The sequence below is a fragment of the Anser brachyrhynchus genome (assembly GCF_964034855.1).
Source record: "Anser brachyrhynchus genome assembly, chromosome: Z".
Classification (NCBI taxonomy): Eukaryota; Metazoa; Chordata; class Aves; order Anseriformes; family Anatidae; genus Anser; species Anser brachyrhynchus.
In genome coordinates, this window is record NC_137697.1 from 21,807,012 (window position 1) to 21,832,902 (window position 25,891).

Here is a 25,891-nt window from a genome sequence, read left to right on the forward strand (position 1 = left end):
TTAATGAAAAATTACATTAAAATTAGAACAGGGTGCTGCAATGTGGGGCAGCTAGTCATACGCATTTATAATCACTAAGATTTCTGCCAAATGACATGAGAATTCCACAGCTCTCCTCTTCTTCTCCAACACAGAAACCCATTCATTGTTTGAGGATGAATGATACAACACATTTTTCATGGAGATGGTTCTTAAAAGCAGTCTGCTGTCCTGTTGCCAGCGTTTGTCTGACAGTGACAGGAAGTGACTTGTGTGATTCACCAAACTGAAAAAGAGGTGTGGTCTCTGGTGAAAGTAAAAATGCCAGGAAGGTGCTGCCCAGTTCAGCTAACCGTGACACATTAATATTTGCCCATTAAAAGCAATGTAAATGATGGAAAATGGGGCTGTGCTCAACTGGATAACCAGGGGAATATGGGGAGTGGTTCATAGCTGGGAGATGACTGAGATTCAAGCAAGTCAGTATCTGTAAGAAAATGATTTAAAGCTCAGGACTGCGTTGGGCTGGGAAAGAGCAAGCCAGTCAAAGGCAGCAAAGTAATAGCAAAACCAGTGACAGAAATGGATAGCAATAGGATAAAGCTAGAGAATAGGGCAGTGCTTGCTATCTTGATTGCATGCACATAAGGAACATGTCAGAGAATGATTGATTCCTCTGTAGAAATTGAGGAAGCCCAATTTTCCACTATACAGTTGAGTTAGACTGGATTTTCTTAAATAAATTGGTGCCCAGCAGCCTGTGGTTTTGTCTCTTACAACCCTCAGCAATGAGTCATGTTTATTGCTACCCAGAAACCTGAATTGCTGGCAAGGGTTGCCTTTGTTGTATTGTAGACCATCATCTTTGCTTGTGGAAAGTGGAACAAAAGATTGTATTTCAATGGCACTCATCCACTGTCCCTGGGAGCAAGTGGCTCAGGTTCTGTATGGTGCCTGGGAATATCAAGAGACTCAAATGTTTACATGGTAACTTCATATATAAAAGTCCTTTAGGGTTTGTCACCTAAGAGGTCTTTCTGATGGGTGGCTGAAAGTATCCTATGGAATAAATAGTAGAATATCCTGCTGTAAAACTTTTTTTTTTTTTTCCTAATATTCACAGAAATGCTACCATTGTCTGGGACAGAGTGTTGTCTGTAAGAAAAAATGTTCACTGTCTCTGTCTTGTCAGTAATCAAAGCACTTCCTTATTTTTGGCTGCGTTTTATGCCTCTTTTGCCTGGCTGTAAGCAAAGATAAAGCTCTGTAAGAGCCACAGCAGAAAAGGCAGGCAGTAATGGTAAGGATGCTGGCCTCTGATGGGATGCCATCCATGGATCCACAAGCAAGTCCCATCGTGATATTGTTCTGGAGGGGACAGAGGCAAGCCTGCAGACTGGAGGGAATACTTCTGCATATTCCCCATGAGACTCAAGGTTACTCTGCTCCTTTAAGGGGTTGCTGATTGCTCGCAGCATCAAATGCTGTGCTTTTGATTCTCAAAATCAATGAAGGTGCTCAAAAGTACCTCAGCAGGATCTGTAGTGTTGCAGGATGCAGCCTTCTGTGCTTGGCTTGTATTTTCAGTTGTGAAGTGTTCATCCTTTCAGAGAAGCATCATTTTCATTTAGAGCTAGCAGTGGTAAGCAAGGGACTAAACTGTTTGTGTTTTACAGGGTGAAGAGCACTCTTTGAAGAAAGAGCACAGACAGGAAAACAGAAAAGAGGAGGCAAAGGGGCTTTGGCTTGAACTTGGTGAGTTCATATTATTGTGAGCTGAGCAGCAAAATCACAGTGAATCCTGAGACCGTGTTGCCAAGACTGATCTCTCTTCTCAGCTGTGGATGAGAAAACTTAAGGATGATGAAGGGAATCTGTCTTGACAGACAGGAATGGTTTTTGAAGTCACATTCAGGTGGATGCACAGGACTGAAAACTGTGTCCAGCTGGGGGGCTGTGAGAGGCCGAACCACAGTCTGTGGGATGAGGAGGGGAGGCTGCTGGAGCCCCTCCGTGACCCCCAGGCACAGCCCCTGGCAGACTGCCTGCTCCTCCCTGCAGCTGGCTGTTGCCTCGTGCTTATCCTGTGCTGCTGGGAGCTGGAGAACTGATAAGTGAGAAGTGGGGTCTGTGTCTTTCCTGTTGCTTTGCAGAACTTCCTTTTGCTCTAGGCCAGCTCTGCACATTGCAAAGCTTGGTGAAATCAGAGGCTGAAATCTGAGGAAAGAGATAAGGATGGGCGTTTGCATTGCAGCCTGAGGAAGAAGAGCTAATACAAAAGTATGTCTTCAAAGAAATCCCACAAACGGAAAAAAAAACTCTTGTTTTTTCAGAATTAACAGCAACCTGGGGAAGAAAAAAAAAAAAAAACTTGCAAAGGGATCTCTTGCAGGCTGACTCTTGAACAAACAGTGGAGCAGTCTGACATGATTTGGGTGGAGAAAGCACGAGGGAAACCATGAGGACTGCCATCTGTAACCAGATGCTTGTCCTCTTTCCTGATAGTAATGGTTAACCAAATTGCATCTGTGCTAATGAGATGTTCTCTGAGGAAGCCTGCCAGGAAAGGAGCTTTAGCAGGTTAGAGGGAAAAAAAGAAACTCTTTCAGAGAATAACCTGGTAGATGTCTGCACAGCAAAAGAAAAATCTGCCATCCCTCTTGCCTTACCAGGCTCAAGCACTTGGCAAGAGGTCCCAGGTGCCTAGTAGACAGGGTGTGGGTGTCTCTTCTGTGTCAGAGGCTGCAAGGAGGCCTTCAAGTTTCTGATCCAGCCAACCCTGGATCAAAGCAACTTGCATTTCTGCTGCAGGATTTTCTGCATCCAGGTGCTCGCTGGAAGGGACAGCTTAGTCAGGCTGCCTCTGGTCAGTCACCATGCCAGAGAGCATGTACCGTGTCCCTCTGTAAGCATTTATGTGTGTATTTATGTAGCATTATTGTGTGTATTTATGTACGTGCACATGTGTCAGTGCACAGCTGTCTGCAAGCACAGATATAAAATATATATATTCTAAATGCAAGGTCTTACAATGACCTGTGAATCAGCAGAGAAAATATGTTTGTACCTTTCAGAAAGAAAATACTACTGACAGCATATACAATTTTTGCCTTTGGACTCTCCTTAAGCCTGTCTTGTTCTTCTCTGACCTTAGGTAGGTGTTTTCATGAGTATAAAGTGTGTTAATGGCTCTGTCTGGCTGATTTCTTCTGTTTCACTGACTGGCCACTAAACCATTTTGTGGTAGTTTGCTCAGATAAGAATGAACTCGTCCTTTACGCTGTCCCCTTACTCCTGCTGGCTGTACTAGGGCATTGCCTAGATTTGATCTTTGGGATCTCCCTTTGCTACTTACCAGAGTTTTCACTGGCAATTTTGAAAATATGTGTTAAAAATAGAAGAACAGGGGTTGTGAATTTTCAGCATTCAGACTCCACTCCTTTGTGCTTTTGCTGGCCCTATACAATCTATATCCATAATCCCCATGCCACTGTTGCCCTCCTCTGGTCTGTCAAAAAGACTCAACTATTTCTTCCCCTTCTTACTTCACATATGCTTTTCCTGTGTCCCAGATAGCAGAAACCTCCTCCTTCACAGAACATTTCTTCCATGAGGTCCTAATCATCTCCTAAGGCAATAAAAATAAATCTCCCAGAAACTTAAAAGGTTGTGATTGCCTGGCACATCTATAAGCTCTTGTTGCTGACTACTTCCTCTTGCCCTAGCAAATGCTTTCCTGCCGCAGCATTGGTTATTGCCACTCATTGAACAATAGTTTAATTTACAGTGTTGTGGGTCCTATGGACATGAGCTGGCTTTATTTGTGAATTAGCTGAAGAGAAATTGGTGATTCAGGTTGCATTTTACATCAAAGAAATCTACAGTAGCTCTTTTTACTCTAGTGGATCTCCCCTGTTTTAATACTAAAAGAAGTTAATTCTATGGAGAAAGATCATTCAGAAGACTGAGGAACACAAAACGCAGCTGTTTGATTGTAAGCTCATTGATAAAGACCATATGCATAAATATCTACAAAATACCTTAGCAAATTCATCATTCCTTATGAGTACCAAAGGGTGAAAATTCACAAGACATTCTTTTCAGTGCTTCTAACAGTTTTGTTAGATATTAGAATATTTGTTAGAATATTAATAACTAAGCAGAATCAAGAAGGAACTATCTGATTATAATGGTATTATATATGAGAAAATGTAAGAGGGAAAAATCAATGGACTGGGTTATCACTGAGGCATTTCTAGCCTGTGTCCTATTAAAAGCCTAAGCTGCCCATTTGCAGAACATGAAACTTAAGCCTGTGTATGAATGTGAGCAGTCCATGGAAATGTAACTACAGGTTGCAATCAATCAGCTGTGAGTACGGCAAATTGTTTTCTAGAGAAATGTTTTACAAACTTGTCTGAATGCTGCATAGGAAACAATGTTTTTCCAAAGTCCTTTTGGACCTCTACAAAAAGGAATCACCAGCAATGTCAAGGGTCCAGAACCCCAGTCTTGGTGCATTGTTTAACGTTACAGATTATGCTGGCCATTTGGGAGACCCAAGAGAGTGCTAGAACTGGCCATGGAAATAGAAAATTAGGATATAGAAATTTTCAGCCTCCAGAATTTGCATATTTATCTGTCTAACTGCATAGTCATAAATTTCTGAAATACATTTTGATTATTCATTGGGAACAAAGTTCATTATCATACTCAGTCTCAGGCAATTTTCAATGGGGAAAATACTAATTACTTAAAATGCTTGAATATGCTGAGCTTTTTATTGAGGGCAGTTTTTGTCACGGCATTGAGCTTCATGCTCAGAGGAGTTCTGCATTTAGCTGTCTCCCAGAGGTCCTGTCTGACTTCTGCTGAAATCTGTCATACTAACAGTTGGTCAAAGGAACACGTACAACAAAATCCTCCTCGATCAGCAGCTGTATTGGGTGGGAGGCCACAAAAGTGAGCAGAGTGCATTTGCTGGATTTCACCTTTTGCTGGCAGGCCTCTCTGTGTAGTACCATCCTGATCTGTGTGCATCTTGGTTTTGTGCAAGGCACAAGGCAGGCATAAAATGGACAGAAAGGTGAGAGAAGATTTTTCACCCTTCAGCTTGAGGCACAGGGCACACACAATGACAACGGCAAAATTAGTCAGATGAAGTTCTGCAACACTGGAATCTCATATTTTGTAACACAACCACTGAACAAGATATATGGGAAAACAGGGCTAGCTGTAGTCAAGTCAAAGAAAGAAATGGCCTAGGGCAGCAAAATGGCATGGATTTGGTTTTGCCTATGCCAGATAGTTGGAATGCTGGGCTGGTGGTGCTGCTTCTACCAATAAAGTGTTTGAGGTGTTCCGAGTTTGCTCCTCTAAGTGGCAGCACTTGTTTTTCCAAACTCTCCCATAGCTGATAGCAAAGGAACAGCAAAATTAATGCTCCACAGTTACTTTTCCACTACTTTTTCCCTTCCTGGGTGAGCAGCAGCATGACCTTGGTCTAGCTCTGGATCTTATTTCTGACATGGCTAGGCAAGACTCGATGTAGTTCTACAGCAAAAATCTGCAGTGCTGGTTTACCTGGGCATGGGCAAGTTTGTGTCCTTGAAGGTAAAAATAAAATGAAATGTAGATCTGTTGTGCTTGGACAGGAAATAGAGTATTTTTCAGACTCTTTTGCACAAGAAGAGAAGCATCTCATCTGTGTAACTGCTGGTCAGCGAAGGCATGCAGAAAAGTCTTCACAGTTCATCAGATACTGGGTTAGTCAGGAACGCTGAATCCACCTATTATTAAGAATAATCTGTATTAATGAAGTGTGCAAGGCACTGGGCAATGCCTTCTGCAATCCAAACCTACCTATCTTAGCATAGTAGGCACAAAGAAATTCTGTAGCCAAAAAGATCACTGCATCCAGGAAAATGAGGGTGTGTTTGCTTCTGAGTTGTTCAGAGGTACCCAGCATTACACTGCAGTGCAAAACAGGGCAATCAGTTCAAGGACAATTCAGTGTTGCATTGTTCTATCACTACCCACAAATAAAACCCACCCTATAAACCTGGTCCTGTTTGGCTCTGTGGCCAAGTGAAAAATGTGACATTACTGGGCCCTGTTTAGATGGTTAGTCTTAGGGAGAATAGTCTTCCCATGTAGTTTGTTGCCCTCTCTATAGGGAACTTAGGTGTTCACTTTAGGATGATGGCTTTCTTACAGACCTAGAATTTAGGTATAACTTAAGGGTGTCAGTCAAGTAGTCCAAGCTTGGGATCCAAACTGTTTGATAGAGCTTCTGTATGGATTCATTGTAGAGAAGATGGTACTTGCTAACAACCAGGAACAAAAGGGTCTGATGAGAGACAGCAGTCTGGAACACAGGCGTTCAATTTTATCAATAGAAATGTCCTGCATGCTAATTAGATTCCTCCTCAAATCATTTATAAGTAATCTTATTTTACCCACCCTTAGGTGAAAATTGTAAGCTCTTCAACACACTGTGACTGATACCATCATAACTTGGTTTGTGATCTATATACAAAAACCTGTGACCCTGTCTCATCAGATTATGCACCAGTTTTGTTATGTCTACCCCTTATACCCAGTAAGTCTTCACTGTTAACATCACATTGTGGTCTGATGTATGACCTGTTTCTTGAGGGAGCAGAGCAACATCCGCTGTGAGTGTTATCATAGGTTCTGGTGAGAAGTATGCTAGGGTGGTATTTCATAGCTGTTTTCTGTTGTTGTTGTTGTTTTTTTTTAATTCCGTCTTCTTCTTTTTATGTTCATGGCTGATTGAAGTGGTAACATATCTTGTAACCATGGTGTGGGCAAATTTGTTCAGAAGAGGTGGGGACAGAAGGAAACTAGAACATATGCAGGGCGTAACTTTCAGGTTTTCCTTTTTTTTTTTTTTGTAAGGAGGAAGGCAGATTTCTGTGACTCTAGCTAAAGAAGTCACAAAGTTAGGTTACGCTAAAAGGTTTAGCAACATATAGAACACTGAATAACTTACGAAGGGACATCTTTTGACTGGCTGAGAGCCTACTGTTCCTTACTTAGGTAGCAGTGTTTGTTGCCATCCTTTCTATGATCCTGCTGCAAAAGAAGTTTATAAAAAGGCCCTTCAGGTTTCTTACCTCACTGCTGAGGCTGTGGATAAATATGAGCTTTAGACAACAAGTAACTTGATTAGAGAATATGATTCACCAAGCAAGTTTCATGTTTCTGCAGCAACGCAGACAAATCCAAACCAAAGCATGCTACCCGCCATGTTCACCCTCTGTTTTTCCCTTCTGAAGAAAACCAGGTGTTCATCTCTCCCTGAGGGTAGCAATGTAAAAAGGAAGGAATTGTCATCATTCATCAGGTTTCCTCTCCTCAGAAGATGGTTGCTCAGTTTTTTTCTTCCTCTGGGTCTTTCCTAGCCCTGGAAGGAACGTTACCCTGTAAGCTTATGGGTTTTAAGCTGTGTGTTTTGGGATTGACTAACAAAGGTAATTAACCCTAACCCTGCTGTAATCTACAAAATCCACACAGCTTGGTAGAACAGAACAAAGCTTGGGACTCTCCTGGATGGTTGTCTGGCTCTGCAGGCCCTCTGTGCTTCTGAAGTCAAATGAAGCACCTGAGTCCCAGCTGGTGTCCTCCTCCATTTGTTCAGCTTCCCTCAGCTACACTCTGAAGCCTGACACTGGCTGAAATGTGACAGGAGGTCTTGCTGGAAGGGAAAATCTGCCCTGGAGTCTCCTCAGTGACCCCTTTGCATGCCAATGTACACCTTGGGACTGGAGGGGTGCTGGGAGGGCTCCCCAGGGCCAGTCCTCATGGTGCTGGGACAGCACATCTCACATCCCCATGTGCCTGGTGTGTCTTACACACAACTCTGAGGTTGCTCAGGGTGACAGCAGACAAGCGGGGCAGCTGACTTCAATCCTGTTTGGCATTTTTGTCTCTTATTATCTTGGTCTACTGGGTCCAACAATCTGATCAGACAATCATTTTCATTTACTTATGCTAAAAGAATAAACAGGAGTCAGGCTTAACATGGTGAGCAGCCACTGGCATTTAAGCAGCTCATTTGGTATGTGAAATCTTTTCCAGCAGTATATTTTTTTTCCTAAGGGGGAAAATACTCAAATATGTACACACTTAATTGATCTTCAATTCTAAAAAGACAACAGGAGTGTGCTTTATCAGCTCTCTTCTTTTTCTGTCTGCTGTCTGTGTCCCTCATCACCAGGAGATGGGTACAGTATTTTACCGGTGCTGAATATCTCTGCAAATCCTGCTTTTCATCTCATATCTCTGGGTAGGGAGCTGGGGACCAGATCTTGAACTTCGATTATTATTACTGTATGCGTGTTACTTGATCTCTGTATGCCTCTACTCTAACTATCTCCATGGCTAAATGAAAAAAAATATACTTTTCTCATAAAGTACAGCTCCCCACCTGCTTTTCTAACTTCCTGCCTACAGAAAAGCACATCAGCTGTGGGAGGAGATCAGCTTGAAAAGGCCAACATTTATCACTTGCTAGAAAGAGGGGAGCCATTAACTGCGAGTAGCAGAGTGCTACAGCTGCTAGGATCAGGCAAGACACAAGATCAAATACAAAGCCAGGATACATCACTTTCCAATCAGAAAATTTGGTGGTGGTTGTGAGTGTTGCGAAATGGACCTGTTGAATTTAGTGATTAGGCTTTCATTGAATTTGATGGAAGAGAGTTCTGGACAACCGTTGTGGTTCAACACTGGTAGGTAGCCGAGTACCACCATGCCACTCTCTCACTCCCCCTCTTCAGCAAGATGGAGAATAAAATATGATAAAAACACATGTGAGTTAAGGGCAAGGAGATCACTCTCAAATTACCATCATGAGCAAAACAGACTTTGCTCTTTGACATGAGCAAAACAAACATTAATGTAATGTATTGCCTATCACTATCAGACTAGAAAAGTGAGAAACTCAAAGCAAACTACAAACACCTTCCCCCACATCCACCCTCTTCTACCTACCCCCCCAAGTGGAGCAGGGGAACAGGGAATGGGGGCTGCGGTCAGTCCCTAGTGCTTGGTCTCCACCGCTCCTTCACGGTCACTCTGCCCCTGCTCCCCATGGGGTCCCTCCCACGGGATGCCGTCCTTCCCAAACTGAGCCTGCGGGGGCTGCCCACAGGCAGCAGCTCTCCAAGAACTGCTCCCACACGGCTCCGTACCACGGCGTCCATCCCCCAGGAGCAAACTGCTCCAGCACGGGTCCCCCACGGGCGGCAGCTCCCCCCAGACCCCCTGCTCCTCGTGGGCTCCTCTCCACGGGCTGCAGCTCCGGCCCGGGGCCTGCTCCTGCGGGGGCTCTCCATGGGCCGCAGCCTCCTCCAGGCCACATCCACCTGCTCCACCGGGGGCTCCTCCACGGGCTGCAGCGTGGAGATCTGCTCCGTGTGGGACCCATGGGCTGCAGGGGGACAGCCTGCTCCACCAGGGGCCTCTCCACAGGCCGCAGGGGAACTGCTGCTGCCTGCCTGGAGCACCTCCTGCCCTCCTGCTGCACTCACCTGGGGGGCTGCAGGGCTGCTTCTCATTCCTCTCTCCGGGCTGCTGTAGCACACTATTTTTCCCTTTCTTCAATCTGTTCTCCCAAAGGCCCAACCAGCATTGCTCCCTGGCTCAGCTCTGGCCAGCAGCAGGTCCCTTTCGGAGCTGTCTGGAGCTGGCTCTGATCTGACATGAGGCAGCTGCTGGGCTCTGCTCACAGAGGCCACGTGGCAGCCCCTCACTACAAAATCCTTGTCACATAAGCACAATACAACAAGGCAAGAAGTAAGCAAGAGTCCAAGAATGATTAAAATCAGTTTTAAAATATACATGAAAACTGATAAAATCAAATATGAAGTGAAAGGTGTCTTGTTCACCTTCCTTTGAAATAGTTACTCCTTGATTCTCTCTGGCGGGACTTTGAGGTTCTTGGACCCCACCAAGGCACAGCAGATCAGCTGTGTGTGCTGTGGGGCTGGTGTGTGCTGATGCTTTGCCCTGTCCTGTAGCCAGCCTGGGCACTGCATTGCGGCCAAACCTTGCAAGGCACTTCTGATAACCAGTGGCAAAGGTCCTCCATCCTCCAGCTTATTCCAGGGTTATTGGCACTTCCACAAGGAGAGCTTCAAGTCTGCCAGGCCACTTCCATAGGCTCTGTAGGCAGAGACACAGTCTGTAATCTAGAGCTCAATACAGCTCAGCCCAGGAGTTGTTCTGACTGACGCTGGTGCCAGATAGGCCCAAGCTCAAGGCAGAAGAAGACAGGCTAAGGCTGTTCCTCTTGTAGAGTGCAGTGCAGAGTATAGGCGGACAAAGCCATAGATATTTATTGGTTTTGTTATCAGAAGTCACCTCTGAACCCTAGGAAGAAAACGATCTTTTACTTTCAATAATATTTTATCAAAGTTGCCTTTACATGTAAAAACATCACTTGTGTTGTGCCGGGACTTATTCAAAGCATGCTATATGCTCCAGTGGAAACTTCTGCTTGCCAACTTGCCATCAATATGCACAAGTAATTTTAGTATTAGGGCTTATATACACTTCTCTCTTAAAATTGTGTTTATATTTAGGTGCTGCAGCTTGTTGTAATTGGTTGGAAGATCCCCTCTAGTGTAGATGAAATACATTTCTACTTTTTCAGTTCATCTGATATTCACCTGGCACTTCTCAGAGCTCCAGGCTGGGAATTTTTAATTTCACTTTCCAAATATGAAACCTCAAATGCACATTTTAGGAGGTCAAATTCAACTGAAACAAGAAGGAATTAAGTTACCATTTAGATTTGTCAGTGGAACACTAGTGACTGGATGATCCATTGGGAAAGACTGGGTACAGAGAAAGGTGAAGTCACTGTCTGGAAGGCAGTATCAATTTTAGGAAGGGGCTAGCAAAGGGCTAGAACAAAGTCCTAATGGGAGAAATGGATAGAGCAGAGATAGCTTTATAGTCTAAATGCAATATCTTTTGCTCTTAGAAATATGGATAGGAGATATCAGCATGTCTGCTTTTGGTTTGAATCAAAGCAAACAAAGATACTGGTTGTAATTCTTGAACTGTAATTGCCTCACTTTCTGATCTCTTGGATTTTTAAGTAACTCTGGAGCACAGTGTGCTTCACATTATTGGACTTTTTTTGTTGTTGTTGTTTAACCATTTTAGGTATGTCTTTTTGGCCTGAGACCCACCATTTTTCCATTTGTGGGAATGCTAATTTTCTTTACACACAAGTACTACATTTTCTTCACTTACATGTTCTGTGTTCCAATGAATGAGGAAAAACTTCACAGCTTGAAAACCACTCCTGTTGTTGGTAATGAAGCATGTCTGCATGGATGAAGCATACCGTTGTGGCACTGTTTTCTGCTCTGTTTCTCTTACATTATACATTTCTACTTTCTGTCCCACAGCAAGCATGCAATGTTTCTCTGTGCTATTAAAACCTGCTGTATTCTACCCTAGAGGTGCCTGCCTGTGGAAACCAATGTGTGAATTGATTTTGTGCTGTTCTCTATGTACCTGGGGAACTCTCACATAGTCTGTGCAAGATTTTACATTTCCTTCCTTTTTGTAGTGTTTGGCACTTTTCTTTAATTTTGTGACACAATATGATTGGCTTTAGTCACATGAGGTTCCTTCATTTTCACTCTACACAGAAGATTTTGTGAGCTTATTCAGATGGATTTTTTTCTCTCACTTTCTGTCTCATGTCATGTACTTGGCTTGACTGGAAGTAGACGAGATTGAATTACTTGCAATTACATAGCATTTTGTGAAAGAAATGCATGTGGTCCTCTTGAGGGGTCTGCTCTTTTATATAAAGCTGTATTATATACTGTGAGTATATAGATACTTCTGACCTTATTAACTTACTGTTGTGTTCAGCCAAATCAAATCCTCCATAAACATCTGCAGAAGAGATGAACAAATTGTGAGCTATTTCAGTTTCCAGGCATCTTTCTGAATGTACTGAATATTTCAGCTACCTTGTCATGTTATTGCTGTTTGCCTTTCATTGGGCTCAGCAGAATGTATCCATTCCAGATTTACAGCAGTTTAATATTAAAGCATCTCTGTACCAACATAGTGATTTGCTGGCTGTATAAATTATTTAAGCATCTGGGTGCAGGGATATACTTCAGAGAATGCTTTGCAGGCCTCTGGCATTAGCAATACTATGACAAGATAATCAGGGAGGTTTTGGGTACCTTAAGAAATGCAACTTGCTTGCAGAACCCAGACTTGAGCATTGCCTGACCTGCAGTGAGCAAAAGCCCAGAAGGACATACAGGAATGAGGTGTGGAAACAATGTGGGATTTCCAAATTCATGTACCCATACTTGCAGAGCAAGTAGAGGAGTCCATGAAATCTTTAGGAGTGAGAGCTGCTGTGTGTGTCTCCACTGCTGAGTGTCCCTACATCCAGCCCCTCAGCCCCTGTGTTGACGGGGTCACCAGAGCCTGCTGCCCTGCTCAGCCACCTCGGGGATGTGTGCTGAGTGTGCTGGTCACCACCTGTAGGGCAGGCAGGGATAAGGGTATCCAAGATCCAAGATCACCAGGATCACCAGGATCTTGGTGAGGTGAAGAGGTCCTCCCAAAGCACGGAAATGTCCAACACAAGGAAGAAGACACAGGAGCATCCAGGGAAGGGGTCACAACAGGCAGCCACGAATGTTTCTAGTTCTTCGTGGAGTGATATAGTATCTTCTGTTATTTAATCCACTGTTTGTAGCAGACATTTGTGGAAGACCAAGTCCTCTTCAGCATCCAAGCAAAGAGCAAGTCTTCACAACAGAACTCAGATGTTCTGGGACATATTTGGATTTAAATCAGCATGGAGCAGCTCAGGGCAGGCAGCAACCTGCTGCTGTTAGTGTCTCCCTAGCTGATTTTCAGCCAGTGGGTTCCTGTGCCAGCTGTTGTAACTGCCAAAAGAGACATGGCAGTAGATCTTCAACTGGGTTGTAGCCAAACCTTCCCATGATTTAAAACTGCTTTGTCTGATAAGGTTTATGAAGGGAATTACAGGCACCTAAGCAAAAAATTGATACAAGCCCTAAGAGTCAGACTCCAGGGTGGAAAATATTGAACATTCTATTTTCTGTTTTATATTTTGAAATATGATCCCATTAGTTTACTGATTGAATGCCACATTAGGTATTTAATTTCAATATTAAAATTTTAATTTAATCTAGATTAACTGTGGAAGCTATTTAATTTCTATATTTAGTGTCTCTTGCAAGCCACATAACGCAGAAGGTCTTGTAGATGTGATGTGCAAGTTGAATTTCCATCTTGCTCTCATACAATTGGACTACATCTTTGAATGATGCATGTAGTCAAGAAATAAATTAGTACATTGGAGAGGGAATAGATTTTCCCTCTTATATTTAAAAAATAATGAAGCTAGATGAGATTTTAATAGAAGAGGCTGAATACCAGAAGGCCTGGAAAAGGGATATGAAAGAACGTGCCTGTTCACGGCAGGGTTATGAAAAAGGAGGACAGAATGCAAGTGAGAGATAATGTGTAATCAGACAAAAAAACAGAAAGCAGCCAACTGCAGAAAGGATGTTTTTGTGCTTTGGGGAGAAACTTCTCAGTTTAAGTGCTAGCCAGATAATTACAGAAATCCCCTTGAACCATGCACTGTGGAAGGCTTGCAGTCCTGTGCCTTTTCATAGTACATCTATTTTAGTACATCCTTCTTAATTGCTCATTTCCTTAAAAGTGATACTGGAAGGCACTTCACTACTCTGGCTCTTTTGAACTTTAATCTACTTGTACGTTGTAAGGAAGGCAACTACTGGCTCAGAATGGACCATCACAGTAATGTTAAGAAGTGCACTTGGTGGCAAACACTAAAAGGCAAGGTTCCCGGGTCTATTCCTGACTTTGTGACTTGAGCTGAAGCCCATTAAAGTCACTAAGGGCCTCTGACCTCACTAGAAATAGGAATGACAGGTTGGCCAGTCTCACCTTGATCCCTGGAATCTGCAATCCCTGGTTATGGAATAACTAATAAATAATAACTTATGGAATAATTAATCATGGCAAACATTTCCAGGCACATGAAGGACACAGATATCACTGGGAGTCACCAATATGGATTCAGCAAGAGAGGATTCACAAGCTGCAAAACAGGAGGTTTCATCTGTACAGAAGGAAACACTCATTTACTGTGAGGGTGAGTGACCAACCACTGACACAGGTTGCCCAGGGAGGTTATGCAGTCCCCCTTCCTGGAGACATTCAAAGGACATCTGAAAATGGTCACCTAGGTCAGCTAACTCTTGATGTCCCTGCTTGAGCAGGAGGGTTGGACCAGATGACCTCCAGAGATCCCTGCCAACCTCAACTGTGGTTCTCTGATTCTGTGAATTCTGACAGCCAGCATTCAATGACAAGCAAGAGACAAGCAGCTGGGTATCAGGAACTACGTAACTAAATCTGTTTGGGGCCTTAGTGTTGACCTGATTTTTTTATTTTTTAATTTTTTTTCCCAATGTTAAGACTATTCTGGACTAAGTGCATCGGTTCAATATTTCAGACATGGACAAAACGTGTGTTGGGAGACTCTCAGAAGCATCTAGAGGATTTATGATCAGCACATAAGGTCTTCTGGAAGTCAATAGGGCTTCTGCCCCTAAATCTTTCAGCTAATTTTTAAACTCACTACTGTAAACTGTAAATGGCCAGGGTGGAAGGAAGGAGCTTCTTGGCAGGTGTGTTAGGAAGTCAACAATTATGCCACTGAGCGGGAGAAGCTGCATTGATCTTCTGCACACAGAAACCTCTGCATATTTTGCAACTGTTTTATTGCAGATTGTATCTCAGGAATTCTTTCAGTGGTGACCCACTGACCCTGTTAATTATTCAAGAAGTTACATGACTGATGAAGACTGTATTTCTTTGATTGCTGTTACTTGCAAATTCCCCAAAGTCAGCCTCTGTTGAGACATAAGTTACCTGTCTCTTCTGTGTGAGCACCTGTGCTATGGTCATGTCCATGCTCATTGTAAGTAGAACCCAGAATGGCTATTATACATACTGTTTCATGGAGAAAAACAATTTCTGGGCTTAAAATTCATCTGCAACACAGCTTGTGGCAATCTCAGATGACTGACTGCAGGTGAGACAATCACACACAACTGTGGGTTAACTTGTGTCAGAACAGCCAGTGCAATATTACTGTCTGGGGTAGTAAAGACAAAAATCTTCTGAACCAAATCATCCGTAGTGAGTTTAAAGCTGCACTTAGCTTTCATTTAATTTGGAGCTACATTTTCTTCTCTGTTTTTCAAATCATTTTTATTAATTCAATTTCTCTTCATCACAGGTATGTTCAGAAGTGGTTCTTGAGCACAGGCAGTAACTAGCTGTTCTTCCTGAGCCTGGATAAACCCATTGTGATCACAATGACCTGTGTAGTTCAATTGAATAGGAACAAGCTTTATAATGAAGTAAGCCACAAGAAGACTTCAGGTCCATTTGAAATAGAGAAAAACTATTTAACAGTCCTTCCTTTTTAATTCCTAGAAATGAGCTATTTTCTCCATTTCACAAGACTGTTATTTACACATTGGGACAGGCTGACCTTTATTGAGCAATGATTCATGTTTTAAGGACATAAAAAAGTAATTTTGAAACTGTAAAAAAGCAGAAGATGAGTTACAAGTCTTTAAAGTTCCCACAACAGGTTTCTAGGTAAGTGAACTCTACATCAGGATAAGTATGTCTGTTTTGTTATAAAAAAGCTGCAGTACAGCCCTCTCATACAAATCATGCGGTAGAAAATGTGTTGGCATAGTCATATTTGTCATAGATTGTTAGATCAGGGTAGGGGTTTTACAGGTAACTCATACTAAGGCTGAAAAGTGGGGGTCGAGGAAATTCTAAGTGTGGTGGAAGAAGAGAGAAGAATTGTTATTACCACTCAGAACAATTAACTATTGATCAACTTTATGAAATCTTTTTATCTCCCTGAGGATTTTTCTTCACATTTGTGGGCTTTGTACTGAGATGGAAAATGTTTTGAGAAAATATGCTATAAATGTATGAGGATTTTTTGCTTTTCTAACTACTTGTGGACTCATCTATTTTTTATTGTACAAGAAATCTTATGACAGTAATTTTTGAATCTATGAATTTGCTCAAAGTTTCTAACTAGAGTTTATAAAATGAGAGACTAAAATCAGTTTCCTTTATCTTGGATCTTGAACAAAATTCCCTCTGGTATGGTCTCCTGACAGAAGTTTCGTGATGAAGGTAAAAGATGAATTTGTTTAAAGAATTGGTCTGTTGGGAGTTTGGATGACTTGCAGACATTAGAAGAGAAGACAGGCAAATTGGAATTAGGTTTTGGAGGCAAATGCAGAAGAAAGTATAGGAGGAATTAGGAATGAATAAACCACAGTGATATGGCTGACCGTATTATGTAGGTTCTGCCGCAATGCATGGGAAAGGTTTCCTGTCTCTTTATTTCCATTTCTGTAAATCAAATCAAAACCAGAAGGAAAGCATACCTGGGATTTACACTTTCTTTAATGCTAAAATTTCTTGAGATATTCCACTTAGTATTTTAAGTATTTCTCTATTATCATTCATACTATATTTCCTTTAAAGAAATGGGTGATAAGGGAAATAGGTAACTCCAATGTTAACTTGAAAGAAAGCTGAAATTTCACATTAGCTGAAAACTATGATGAATTTTATTTGTACAAGCATTGCGTTTAGGGTCTGCGCTTTTACAGCAATAGAGGTCATTTGTTAAGACCAGGGCCTAGTGGTTGACTCACAGCAGGTATAGTAATGCCTTAAATACTGTAACAAAAGAATGATGCTTCATTGCTTAAATGAGACTGGTTGCTAGGAACTTTTAAGAGCATCTTAAATAGAGATCATGATTGTGTCTGAAGGTAAACTAATTCTGAGCAGTTCAAAATTCAGTAGTGTTCAGATGTCAAATTATTGTCAACCATTAGAGGTTTCCTCTGGGTTCTGTCATCTACACATTTTCTTCTTCCGTTACAGGAAAAGCTCTGAGCAAAGATATCTGAAAAACACAAAGAATGCTGACACCATCCAAAATAGTCACCATTTTCTTAATTTGGCAGGGTAGTCTAGGACAGCCTGAGGTCTCATGCTCTGTAGGAGGAGCACATCCAAGACCTTTCATGCCCCTGGTCCCCTTTTCATCCCACTGACTCCATTTCTCCTCCCCAATATACATCCACATCTGCCAAATCCTCTGTGTATATACATTGTACCCTCACTTCCTTCAGATGTCTGTGGCACCTTTCTTGTATTTCTACATCCCCTGCTCTGCATATAGGATGTTCAGTTGCTGCCCATGTCTCCAGGATTAGAACAAGAATGTGGAACAAAAAGAGAAGAGCTCGTGTTTGTGCTTTGCATGTAGCCTGCACATGGAAATGCCCATCGTCTCTTCCAAATACAGTGAAATGAATCGATCTACTTATCTCAGAGTTAGATGATCTTCTTCCCATGCTTATTTTCAGGAGAATCAGGGAGCTCATTTCAGATGTTTTCTCATGGCATCTAATATTGCTGCACATTGTAGCAGCTTTATAGAAATACTGTGAGGACATACAGGAAGAGCAAAACCAAGAAATATTATTCATTTCCATCAGTCTGCATGTTTGTGGCACTAAAAATGGCAAATTCTGTGGCCTTTGTAGGGATGAAAAGTGGAATTAGTGAGAACTCACTTCCTACAGATTTCTGTCCGTTTTCTTCTCCAGTTCTCCTCATGTCCCCAGGACCCAATCCCCAGGAAAGTGTTAGGTCTTTCCCACACTCCTAGACCTTCTTACCTGCCCCATCACCTCCATTTCCTCCCAGAGCACCCCCAGCTACTTCGCGTCCTCCCACTGCACCACATTGTAACTTCTCAATTTTCTTACCATGTCCCTTACTGATTTGCCTAACGATGGTTTGAAAACCACTCCACAGATAGGCAGTACCTATGTACATGAATGATTAGTCAGTGGTTGGTGTTGTTTTGTTGTTGTTTTTAAATTCTGTTCATTTGGGAAGAATGTGTAAGAACTTCATGGACCTATGCACCTTTTTAAACCTTGGATGAACTTGGTATATGGAATTGAAAAAGAGTTAGAAGAGGACTTAAGGGGGCAAACAGACTATATGAAGTGGAGGTTTTCTAAAGCACAAGGGAATTTAGAAGCACTGTCTCCTTGTGGCGAACTATACATAAAAAGCCCAGACATTTGCCAGAATGAAATGTTGACTAGGGTAGTTAGTTTATTTTTAGACATTTTTACTCCAGTAAAAGTAAGTTCCATGGATACTGTTAGGCTGTAATGGTCTGGCAGATATAATTTCTTTTATTCAGGATGGGTAGAAACAAAACAGGCACTGGCAATCTTTCATATTCTGCCATAGAAATTTTCTACAGTAGGAAATCTTACTAGTATTTCTATGCTGGCAAACCCTTTCTGGTATATGACTGTGTTCCCAAGTGTTTTCAGTATTTCTAGAACATTCCCTGTCTCTGTTTTTAGTATCATCTCAGGCCTCTGTGAAAGCATCAATGATCAATTGCTGTGGCTTCTGAGTTTCATTTTCAAGATCAAATATTTCACTAAGACAAGCCTGGTATCACAAGTAATAATAAGTTTTCAGAAACAGCAGCTCTTAGACGGGTGTGTGGGATTTACAGAGAACAAATTGCTGGGGAGCTGCTGAGACTGGAGCAAAGAAGGTGGACAGGAAAATAACTGAGTATCATTTCTTGCATCTGCCAATTCCTTCAAAAACATCCTCAAAAACATAGTGTCATATGGTGATTACATCAGAGAGTCCCTGTTCATTAGCATTTATCTTATAAGGGTTAGCTCATAAGTATAACTGTATAAGAAAAGTCATCTTTTTAAGCATATTTAATACAAATTTTAAGATTTTGTTTAGATTACATATCTGCATGCACTCTGCACAGAAAGGCACTTTATAATTTTCAAAGAATTTTTGCAGTGTCATTAGTTTATAGTTAATCTGTCAGCAAAAGTCAACATCTGGTGCTTTCCTTAAAACCCCATCTGTGTGGAACATTATTGCTTGTAGTTGAGGGCTTGAAAAGCCCACAGACCAGGAAGCTGGCATAAATACACCTTGTTGTTGTTTTATGTCACGATTTTTTTAAGCATTTCTTCTTGTGAGTAGGAGGGCACAGACAGGCTTTTTCTCTTGGATCAGTTGGTGGGCAATAGTGCTTTGGGCTTGTTCACTCTGTCTGATTGACATATTTGAATGCTGCCCGGTGGGTTTCCGTAACAGTACCATTCATAACTACCCATTCAGGCTGACCTGTTAAGTTTTCTTGATACAAAAGGAAACCGTGGAGACCAGACCATTCCTGCTCGTTCCTTTAGCAGAGTAGTTCTTTCTTGGGGACTAAATAAATGGCTAGCAAGTCTAATGGGAAACCTTAAAAGCTATTAGGTTGCAAGCCAATATCTGATAACGGGAGTACCAATAGATTATTTATAGTCTGATGGTTTCAGACTACGTTTGTGGTAGTGTCTTGGCATTGATCTTAGTGTGCAGTTGCAAAACACATTAGCAAAGGATTCATTGTTTAAACATCCATTAAAGGCCAATGAAATATTTCACCAATTAATGTGAACCTTGGTCAAAGTATGTCTTTGGAACAAACACAGCCCAATGTCTTCCTAGAGGAAGAGGTCTATGTAGCAAAGGATGGGCAGGCTTATGGTTGCTGGAGAACGAGAGCTTGGGATGTAATACCACCCTCCGACAGCACTTGTGCCACATACCTGTGAGCTGTGTTCATAAACGTGCATGACCTTATCTGCTCTGGTGGAGAAAAATGCATCCCGGTTCTGAACAAAGAAAGAGCTGAACTGGTCAGAAATGTTTATCAGGAAATTATTATCTCTTCTGTATTCCACTAACAACAGCATGAAATTTAATTAAATATTTTTTTCTGGAAATCATTCTTCTAAAAACCGATTTAATGCACAAACATTTTCAGACTACTCTTTTTACAGCTATTCAAAATTTTCAGTCTCTCTGACCACTTTTAATTTATTTTTATAAATCTGACCCTAGTTCCCAAATCCACGGACTTAGACCACCAGACCAATTTGTCTGTTGATGTGGCACGGAAGGAAGCATTTTGTGTCTAACAGTATTAAGCACAGGACTGAACATTATTATTTTTAAGATTCTTAACATTTCTTATTGCATTTTTATTGCAATATCTTAAACAATTCCTGGTTATACCACCCGGCTAACTAAATTTGATGTGCTGCTCCCCAGTGAAAGCTGGGACACATCTCAGTTCAGGCAGATATCACAGCGCATTTGGTCTTGACATCTATTAGTGGCATTATAGCTGAATATTATTTATTATGGGTCATAATGGTAGGATTCTTGCTGTCCCCTAGTGGCTAGTTCATTTTCTGAGTTCTGTATGTCCATTACAATTTCTGTCATCCTATCATGAATTATAAACTGGCTTGCAGTTTGATTTACACCATGAACCAAACACAACCTTAAAAAGTCCATTAAAATATTTTCCAGCATAGAAACTGGCCTCCTGATAACAGCCTCATGAAATAATCACCTATTGCATCTGTGCAGCTTAACTAGTCAAGAGCATTCCAGAGACTGAAAAAAAAAAAAAAAGCTTAAGGTGAAAGAAAGAAATTGTCAAACGTGATTTTATTGAGGCAGTTAGTGATGTTTTGTCAGCGTGCTCAATTTACCTAACCTGCTGATACAGTGAAATACACCAGACAGTGCTTTGAGGGGTCAGGAGCGGCACAGAGCAATTGCCATTCCTCTGCATCCTAATATCAGGCACAGCTCCTACACCTAGCCCCTGTTACCTGATGGTTTGGAAACATTTACACCAACATAGCTGAACAGATGCCAACATTGCCTTGCATGCAGCACGGAGACTGCAATGATTTCGTGAGATGAAATTAGAAGGAGCTTTCTGAGTAAGCTTCATGTCACATTACTGGTCCCAAACTACAGGATGAGTCCTCCTGCTGCTGCAGTGAGAGCAGGGCCCTGCCCAGCTTCAGCAGAAGCAGACTAAGGATGTGGATAATATGTGGAGTCTGGAAGATGACTGCAGTACAGAAATCGCTGTTGAAATGTGGTTCATAGAATCGTAGAATCATGGAATATCCCGAGTTGGAAGGGACCCATAAGGATCATCGAGTCCAACTCCTGGCACCGCACAGGTCTGCCCAAAAGTTTAGACCATGTGACTAAGTGCACAGTCCAAACACTTCTTAAATTCAGACAGGCTTGGTGCAGTGACTGCTTCACTGGGGAGCCTGTTCCAGTGTGCGACCACCCTCTCGGTGAAGAACCTCTTCCTGATGTCCAGCCTAAACCTCCCCTGCCTCAGCTTAACACCGTTCCCGTGGGTCCTATCACTGGTGATTACGGAGAATAGGTCACCTGCCTCTCCACTCCCCCTCACGAGGAAGTTGTAGACTGCGATGAGGTTCCCCCTCAGCCTCCTCTTCTCCAGGCTGAACAGGCCCAGTGCCCTCAGCCGCTCCTCATATGTCTTCCCCTCTAGGCCCTTCACCATCTTCGTCGCCCTCCTCTGGACACTCTCCAACAGTTTAATGTCCTTTTTGTACTGTGGTGCCCAGAACTGCACACAGTACTCGAGGTGAGGCCGCACCAGCACAGAGAAAATCATTTCAAAATGCTTATGTAGAATGAAGAAGTCCTACAAGACTCTGTAGAGTGAATCTGGGAGGAGTATGGAGTAGACCTCCTGTCTTTGCATGTTTCTTCTCAATCAGTTAATTGTAAGAATAAGGAACACTCTACAGTGAAAAAGTTTCTTGATACCTCTACCCTGCATAAGTATCCTTTGAGGATCCTCAAATGTTCCTCAGGACTTCTGGCCTTTAGAAAGCACCCATAATATTCTGCTACACTTCCTCCAGTCAGGGGAGTGTTTCCAGGACTTAAAATATGCCTTGTTGGAGCTTCATTTCATGAGTGGAGATGGGAGTCTGCTAGGGCAGCTTTTCCTGTTAAGCTTACAGAGTAGAGCTTGGAGCCAGAGTCTCTCATGAGCTCTGCTCTGAGAAGCTGGAAGTAGTCAGTGCTGCCAACACTCAACATTTCAATGCAGGCCTGGCACTGTCTGGTGTTTTTCATGATGTCCTCACCTCCTGGCATCACATTGCACTGTTGGCCAGCACTGAAGAGAGCTGGCATCCATGCCCATGGACACGTAGGGCATCAAGGCCAGTAGGTGGCTCCACGTTGGTGAGAACTGAACTGGGACAATGAAGACTCACTGGATTTTATAGTCCCCTGGGAGTACACTTCTTTCTAGATGGTGAAAGGACCTCTTATCTCATACTCAGCCCTGGACTCACGCTGGTCCCACAAGTTGGCATGGTGATTATGCATCAGGCATGTTCACCTGTGTCCAAAATTTGGAGCATAGGGAGGAGGATCTGATTGTTTTTCTCCTTAGCTTTGAATGGATTAAGCTGTGTGTTCAGGAATGAGAGTGTAGGTGGAATGAAGAAAGGTGTTTGGCTATGTGAGGGCATGTGAAGAATCTGGCCGGCAGCACAGCAGCGGGAACAAACAGAGCAAAGATGGAAAATGTAAACAATTTGGCAGTTTTCACCTATTTGCTTGAGGTTAGAGCACGTGACATAGGAGGGGGCTGAGAGATCTAGATTTCTTCATACTCAGAAAGACCAGGCTAAGGGGACGCCTTCTTCCTGTGTTTAGCTACCTAAATGGGACCATGTGGGGACTTTTCTTGGGGGTGCACAGTGACAGGACAACAGGTAATGGACAGAAGTTAGGTATGGGAAATTCTGATTAGGTATAATGAAAAAAATTCCACCACAAGGGTGGTCAAGCACTGGGACAGATTGTCAACAGAAGGCTTAGAGTCACCATCCTTGGAGCCTTGCAAATAGGCGTGTCATATATGTTATATTTTTTCATATGAAAATTTTCAGATTTTCATATGAACAATACATTATTAGTGGAAAGTCTTTGCTGACACTTTCAAAGGAACTTAAATTGTATTCAAGTTCAATGGAAGTTGTACCCGAATCTCTGTGAAACTTCCCTGAAAACAGGGCTAGTTTTGCAAAGAGGTTCTAGTTTAAATGATAGTACTGGCACAAAAGCGAGTTAACTCTAGGCTTCCCACATCAATGTAAGTCCTGTTTATTTTAATGAAAGTCCTATGTAATTATTAAACCAATATCCATATTGATGTAAATTGGTATAAAATGCCCAGTCAGGAGGGGAGTGGTGGGGGCCATAATTTGGGCTGGGAGGCCCCGTGTCTTCCCTGTACCTCCACATTGCTCAGTGCAGAGGGCCCTGACAAGCCTGTGCAGGTGCAGTTGTTCTCGTTAGTGCTGTGTGTTGCAATACTGGAGCTTGCATATGAATGTGATACATATAATATTTAACAGATGTCTGCTGTGAATGCTTTTTTCATACAATTCCCATTCTTGCAGTTGGTTCTTTGTTACAGACCCTAGTTATTTTTTTGTTGTTGCTGTTATTTCTTAGCATCAAAAATGAACTTTGTGCAAGCTGGCTATAAAATTTTCCATCTGCTAGCCACATCAATAATAAACAACAAACTCATTTGTGCTTTAATTTTCCTACAACAGCACAGGGGAAAAAAAAAAAAAAAAAAAAAAAGGAAAAAAATGCTTTGCTCATTTACCCACTGCTCTGTTGTTGATACAGAGCCAAATGCAGACCTTAGTTTTAAGTCAATGGAGCTATTGCGTGGATGCATTTGAGCATATTGAACAAATCACACAAAACAATCTCTTATTTTGTTTGCACATTTGCACATGGTGTAAGGAGCAATACAACAGAATAACAGATGCTTCTGTATTCTTTTTTTTTTTTCAGTAAGTCTTCAACCAAGCAGTGAAACTATTTTTACAGCACTAAAACCCAGTGCAACTAACATATTCATAATGGATTTTTACGATCCACTCTTGTATCCCCAGTGGCTCATTTGCAGAGCTTAATGCAATTTTCCAAAAGCTGAAAAATGTAATTCAGAGCAGCTTCCTGGTCTAAAATCACATTGATTCACTAATTCACTGTTTATAGCTTCTTGTTGCAGACAAGGGAGATTCTTTCAGACAAGACATTTCTTGGTAAGTAAAATATAAACCAGCTAAAGACCCCAATTCTTTAGCTGAAATAATCACAGAAGTGTTTAACCACAACTGCAATGAGCTTCAAGCACATTTTAAAACTAAGCATATGCTTAAATATTCTTACAGAACAAAGAGGCATTTCCAAATGAGCACCAAAGAAAGCTGAGAGGGGCTTGTCTACTTTGAAACCGAAGGAGACAAACTACAATGCACCTGAATTGGATCATGTTTAACTATTCAGTGAAAACTTTCAGAAGTAAAATGGCTGTAGTTTTCCATGTCTTGAGCTTTCCTGAGTGTCCCAAGGCAAACGTGGGCCAAGTCCCTGGTTATAATCTTTCCAACAAGTTAGCAAAGGGGGAATGAAGCATTTAAATTAATTATGAGAACAGAAGCCAAGAATGTCTACTGTACACACAAAAAAAAACAGCAGAAAAAAATACAGTGCATGTAATACAGAAGTGACCATGAGAACAACGGACTATCTGTTTAACTCATCCAAAAAATGCTCAGTCAGGGGACACTAAACATCCATGAAATACAGGTGTGTTTTGCAAAGCCTGTTCTAATGCTCAGGTTAAAAAAAAAAAACCCTCAAATGAGGATTGTATGTATTTTAAAGGCAATTGTGAATTAAAATTCTGAGACTTTTGTAAAAAAAATAAAAATGTTAGTGTTTAATAGTCATGGAAATAAAATTATAGTTTTCTTCAAACAAGACTAAAGCTTGCGATTTTTCCTCTTTAGGTGAAACAACACACAGTCCTTCCTCCAGAGCCTGAATGCTGCTGGGAAAAGAAAGCTGCGGGGCTCTGCTTACCCCAGGCCCAGGATTTACATCCAGTCCTGCCACTGCATTTCCTGGAGCAGTCCAATGACTTTGGTAGGATTGGTAAATTATTCAAGCATGTTTTTCTCTCAGATAAACATCACTTTAATTTTTTTTTTGACAGCTGGAAAAGCAAGTCTTAGAGAGATCAGAAGGCTTAGGTAGTGACATCTGAAATCTAGCTGAACCCTTGTCTGCTGTCTAAGCCTGCCAGCACCTGAGACTTTGAAATTTAAATTGCTCTGATGCCTGATGGACTTCTCCCCAGGCATGTCCAGAAGCACTCAGCTCCTGCTGCTGCATGGATCAGCTTGTACATCAAGCCTTAAGCTGTCAGGATTCACAAACCTGCTGTTTCCTCACCCCACCTTTTTAAGGAGCATTTCTCATGTGTGCCTGAAGACACCTGCTTCATCACCTTCCAGGTAAAATGCAGGTTCTTCCTGCTGGAGCAAGGTGGGGCAACACCTCTTCCTCATCGCTAGATGTGGGAGATTTGGTCTTAGTTCCCTCATTTGCTTGGTAGCTTTGCTCTACTCACTAAGCCAGAGGCTCTTTGGCTTGAAGCACAAGTTCAGGAAAATGCACCAGCTCTCCACGTGAAGCCATGCCAGAGCCAAAAAAAAAATAAATTAGATGAAGACTGATGTAGGCTGAGAGCAGGAGCTTGACTACAGCCAAGTGGTTTGGGATCTTCTCCTGGAATGGCCATCAATACTCCAAGGCCTGCTTCTGCGTTTTTAATATCACATTTCCAGCTGACCACCCTAACCTTAAATTTTAGAGTAGCCTGTGACAGAATTATTGCTTAAGTTAAAAAGGAATAGAAAACCAGCTT

At 42.0% G+C, this 25,891-nt stretch overlaps 3 long non-coding RNA genes across 3 annotated transcripts in view; 2 read left to right on the top strand and 1 right to left on the bottom strand.

Annotated features, from left to right (window-relative positions):
• Positions 1 to 1,199: 1,199 nt before the first annotated feature.
• LOC308185288 lies at positions 1,200 to 3,135 on the top strand. The gene is made up of 3 exons (XR_013943265.1): positions 1,200 to 1,279; positions 1,656 to 1,734; positions 3,054 to 3,135. It is a non-coding gene; the product is annotated as an uncharacterized lncRNA (long non-coding RNA).
• A 1,068-nt stretch (positions 3,136 to 4,203) lies between these two features.
• Positions 4,204 to 9,560, bottom strand: LOC308185287. The gene is made up of 3 exons (XR_013943264.1): positions 9,537 to 9,560; positions 5,842 to 5,951; positions 4,204 to 5,768 (listed from the first exon to the last, which is right to left on the bottom strand). It is a non-coding gene; the product is annotated as an uncharacterized lncRNA (long non-coding RNA).
• Positions 9,561 to 14,104: 4,544 nt separating this feature from the next.
• Positions 14,105 to 25,891, top strand: part of LOC308185286 — a 30,367-nt gene continuing 18,580 nt past the window's right edge. The window contains exons 1-2 of the long non-coding RNA XR_013943263.1: positions 14,105 to 15,726; positions 24,972 to 25,107. This is a non-coding gene — a long non-coding RNA (uncharacterized lncRNA). The remainder of the gene's footprint in view (positions 15,727 to 24,971; positions 25,108 to 25,891) is intronic.